The sequence below is a fragment of the Syngnathus scovelli genome, chromosome 15 (assembly GCF_024217435.2).
Source record: "Syngnathus scovelli strain Florida chromosome 15, RoL_Ssco_1.2, whole genome shotgun sequence".
Taxonomy (NCBI): domain Eukaryota; kingdom Metazoa; phylum Chordata; class Actinopteri; order Syngnathiformes; family Syngnathidae; genus Syngnathus; species Syngnathus scovelli.
Genome location: NC_090861.1, coordinates 14,006,999 through 14,011,998, shown reverse-complemented (window position 1 = coordinate 14,011,998; position 5,000 = coordinate 14,006,999). Strand labels below are relative to the sequence as shown.

The window sequence follows — 5,000 nt, the reverse complement described above, 5'->3', positions numbered from 1 at the left end:
AAATAAATGCCTTGAAAAGTTTAAAAACACTTCATGGAAGTGTTGTGTTGGGTTCTTTTACAAGTCAAGCCTGCTGCTTTGAGTTCACAGGGAGCCATGCTCACTGTACATAGTCTGCTCTCTAGCGGTAAAAAATTTAACTACAATGCTGTGGATGTCACCACATAATATAGCTTTCAAACTCGTGTTATAGTTTCAATGTCGGAGTTTAAATTAGGCTTGCTGTTTCCGGATGCCATTCGTGATGGGTGTTGTAAAAAATAGCTTCTTAAACGATTGAAGTGCACATAAGAAAAAGAAAAAGCTTAAAGCACCTGGTATTCCCAGGCGGTCTCCCATCCAAGTACTAACCAGGCCCGACCCTGCTTAGCTTCCGAGATCGGACGAGATCGGGCGTTCTCAGGGTAGTATGGCCGTAAGCCGTGAGGTGACCCAACATTTTGCATTTTATAGACACAATCGCCCCTGAAACTAGCGAGCGAGCCAATGAAGCCTTCAAAACTGCTTCGGCACATGGAGACCAAGCATCCTGCATTAAAAGACAAACCTTAACCACTTCGGGTTTCATTGTCTCCGATTACGCCTGGATGGGACCGGCTCGTTTCTGAGAAACAAGCTCGGTGCTCCCAATAATTCAACGTAATGGTGACTTTTATTTTTATGTGGTTTATATTTGTTTTTATGCCAGTCGTATCATTTTATTTAATCGTATTTACCGTATTTGCCGGTGTACAGGTCGACTCGGTGTATAAGTCGACCCCCTAAAATTCGACGGAAATTTACGATTTTATGATATATCCTTTGTATAAGTCGAGCTCAATTGTTGCATTATATTAAACTTCAAAATTCAATATGCGAAATTTATTGACGAAATGTGTTCAAATTCTGGGAGGCCGTGCGCATGCTGCTGTTTATAAGCACCGCGGAGGAGATCGCGGCCGGCGAGCTCGCGCACGCCGCCCGGCACCAACGGGAGGCCGGAAATAGCTCCAAGCCGAGCGGATCGGCACTTTATAAGCACCGCGGAGGAGATCGCGGCGCCTCATTGGACTTTCAGCGGCCGGCGAGCTCGCGCACCCGCCCGGCACATCCGGGAGGCCGTGCGCACGAGCCAAGTGGCCGAAAATAGCCCCCGCCGAGCGGATCGGCTGTTTATAAGCACCGCGGAGGTGGTCGCGGCGCCTCATTCGACTTCCAGCGGCCGGCGAGCTCGCGCACCCGCCCGGCACATCCGGGAGGCCGTGCGCACGAGCCAAGTGGCCGAAAATAGCCCCCGCCGAGCGGATCGGCTGTTTATAAGCACCGCGGAGGTGGTCGCGGCGCCTCATTCGACTTCCAGCGGCCGGCGAGCTCGCGCACCCGCCCGGCACATCCGGGAGGCCGTGCGCACGAGCCAAGTGGCCGAAAATAGCCCCCGCCGAGCGGATCGGCTGTTTATAAGCACCGCGGAGGTGGTCGCGGCGCCTCATTCGACTTCCAGCGGCCGGCGAGCCTGCGCACCCGCCCGGCACATCCGGGAGGCCGTGCGCACGAGCCAAGTGGCCGAAAATAGCCCCCGCCGAGCGGATCGGCTGTTTATAAGCACCGCGGAGGTGGTCGCGGCGCCTCATTCGACTTCCAGCGGCCGGCGAGCTCGCGCACCCGCCCGGCACATCCGGGAGGCCGTGCGCACGAGCCAAGTGGCCGAAAATAGCCCCCGCCGAGCGGATCGGCTGTTTATAAGCACCGCGGAGGTGGTCGCGGCGCCTCATTCGACTTCCAGCGGCCGGCGAGCTCGCGCACCCGCCCGGCACATCCGGGAGGCCGTGCGCACGAGCCAAGTGGCCGAAAATAGCCCCCGCCGAGCGGATCGGCTGTTTATAAGCACCGCGGAGGTGGTCGCGGCGCCTCATTCGACTTCCAGCGGCCGGCGAGCTCGCGCACCCGCCCGGCACATCCGGGAGGCCGTGCGCACGAGCCAAGTGGCCGAAAATAGCCCCCGCCGAGTGGATCGGCTGTTTATAAGCACCGCGGAGGTGGTCGCGGCGCCTCATTCGACTTCCAGCGGCCGGCGAGCTCGCGCACCCGCCCGGCACATCCGGGAGGCCGTGCGCACGAGCCAAGTGGCCGAAAATAGCCCCCGCCGAGCGGATCGGCTGTTTATAAGCACCGCGGAGGTGGTCGCGGCGCCTCATTCGACTTCCAGCGGCCGGCGAGCTCGCGCACCCGCCCGGCACATCCGGGAGGCCGTGCGCACGAGCCAAGTGGCCGAAAATAGCCCCCGCCGAGCGGATCGGCTGTTTATAAGCACCGCGGAGGTGGTCGCGGCGCCTCATTCGACTTCCAGCGGCCGGCGAGCTCGCGCACCCGCCCGGCACATCCGGGAGGCCGTGCGCACGAGCCAAGTGGCCGAAAATAGCCCCCGCCGAGCGGATCGGCTGTTTATAAGCACCGCGGAGGTGGTCGCGGCGCCTCATTCGACTTCCAGCGGCCGGCGAGCTCGCGCACCCGCCCGGCACATCCGGGAGGCCGTGCGCACGAGCCAAGTGGCCGAAAATAGCCCCCGCCGAGCGGATCGGCTGTTTATAAGCACCGCGGAGGTGGTCGCGGCGCCTCATTCGACTTCCAGCGGCCGGCGAGCTCGCGCACCCGCCCGGCACATCCGGGAGGCCGTGCGCACGAGCCAAGTGGCCGAAAATAGCCCCCGCCGAGCGGATCGGCTGTTTATAAGCACCGCGGAGGTGGTCGCGGCGCCTCATTCGACTTCCAGCGGCCGGCGAGCTCGCGCACCCGCCCGGCACATCCGGGAGGCCGTGCGCACGAGCCAAGTGGCCGAAAATAGCCCCCGCCGAGCGGATCGGCTGTTTATAAGCACCGCGGAGGTGGTCGCGGCGCCTCATTCGACTTCCAGCGGCCGGCGAGCTCGCGCACCCGCCCGGCACATCCGGGAGGCTGTGCGCACGAGCCAAGTGGCCGAAAATAGCCCCCGCCGAGCGGATCGGCTGTTTATAAGCACCGCGGAGGTGGTCGCGGCGCCTCATTCGACTTCCAGCGGCCGGCGAGATCGCGCACCCGCCCGGCACATCCGGGAGGCCGTGCGCACGAGCCAAGTGGCCGAAAATAGCCCCCGCCGAGCGGATCGGCTGTTTATAAGCACCGCGGAGGTGGCCGCGGCGCCTCATTCAACTTCCAGCGGCCGCCGAGCGGATCGGCTGTTTATAAGCACCGCGGAGGTGGCCGCGGCGCCTCATTCGACTTCCAGCGGCCGGCGAGCTCGCGCACCCGCCCGGCACATCCGGGAGGCCGTGCGCACGAGCCAAGTGGCCGAAAATAGCCCCCGCCGAGCGGATCGGCTGTTTATAAGCACCGCGGAGGTGGTCGCGGCGCCTCATTCGACTTCCAGCGGCCGGCGAGCTCGCGCACCCGCCCGGCACATCCGGGAGGCCGTGCGCACGAGTCAAGTGGCCGAAAATAGCCCCCGCCGAGCGTATTGGCTGTTTATAAGCACCGCGGAGGTGGTCGCGGCGCCTCATTCGACTTCCAGCGGCCGGCGAGCTCGCGCACCCGCCCGGCACATCCGGGAGGCCGTGCGCACGAGCCAAGTGGCCGAAAATAGCCCCCGCCGAGCGGATCGGCTGTTTATAAGCACCGCGGAGGTGGTCGCGGCGCCTCATTCGACTTCCGGCGGGCGGCGAGCTCGCGCACCCGCCCGGCACATCCGGGAGGCCGTGCGCACGAGCCAAGTGGCCGAAAATAGCCCCCGCCGAGCGGATCGGCTGTTTATAAGCACCGCGGAGGTGGTTGCGGCGCCTCATTCGACTTCCAGCGGCCGGCGAGCCCGCGCACCCGCCCGGCACATCCGGGAGGCCGTGCGCACGAGCCAAGTGGCCGAAAATAGCCCCCGCCGAGCAGATCGGCTGTTTATAAGCACCGCGGAGGTGGTCGCGGCGCCTCATTCGACTTCCAGCGGCCGGCGAGCTCGCGCACCCGCCCGGCACATCCGGGAGGCCGTGCGCACGAGCCAAGTGGCCGAAAATAGCCCCCGCCGAGCGGATCGGCTGTTTATAAGCACCGCGGAGGTGGTCGCGGCGCCTCATTCGACTTCCAGCGGCCGGCGAGCCCGCGCACCCGCCCGGCACATCCGGGAGGCCGTGCGCACGAGCCAAGTGGCCGAAAATAGCCCCCGCCGAGCGGATCGGCTGTTTATAAGCACCGCGGAGGTGGCCGCGGCGCCTCATTCGACTTCCAGCGGCCGGCGAGCTCGCGCACCCGCCCGGCACATCCGGGAGGCCGTGCGCACGAGCCAAGTGGCCGAAAATAGCCCCCGCCGAGCGGATCGGCTGTTTATAAGCACCGCGGAGGTGGTCGCGGCGCCTCATTCGACTTCCAGCGGCCGGCGAGCTCGCGCACCCGCCCGGCACATCCGGGAGGCCGTGCGCACGAGCCAAGTGGACGAAAATAGCCCCCGCCGAGCGGATCGGCTGTTTGTAAGCACCGCGGAGGTGGTCGCGGCGCCTCATTCGACTTCCAGCGGCCGGCGAGCTCGCGCACCCGCCCGGCACATCCGGGAGGCCGTGCGCACGAGCCAAGTGGCCGAAAATAGCCCCCGCCGAGCGGATCGGCTGTTTATAAGCACCGCGGAGGTGGTCGCGGCGCCTCATTCGACTTCCAGCGGCCGGCGAGCTCGCGCACCCGCCCGGCACATCCGGGAGGCCGTGCGCACGAGCCAAGTGGCCGAAAATAGCCCCCGCCGAGCGGATCGGCTGTTTATAAGCACCGCGGAGGTGGTCGCGGCGCCTCATTCGACTTCCAGCGGCCGGCGAGCTCGCGCACCCGCCCGGCACATCCGGGAGGCCGTGCGCACCAGCCAAGTGGCCGAAAATAGCTCCCGCCGAGCGGATCGGCTGTTTATAAGCACCGCGGAGGTGGTCGCGGCGCCTCATTCGACTTCCAGCGGCCGGCGAGCTCGCGCACCCGCCCGGCACATCCGGGAGGCCGTGCGCACGAGCCAAGTGGCCGAA

General features: G+C 64.9%; 1 non-coding gene across 1 annotated transcript; it reads right to left on the bottom strand.

Annotated features, from left to right (window-relative positions):
- Nucleotides 1–302: 302 nt before the first annotated feature.
- On the bottom strand, nucleotides 303–421 carry LOC125982883 (5S ribosomal RNA). Its single transcript, XR_007486535.1, has one exon. It is a non-coding gene; the product is annotated as a 5S ribosomal RNA (ribosomal RNA).
- Between the last annotated feature and the right edge of the window lie 4,579 nt (nucleotides 422–5,000).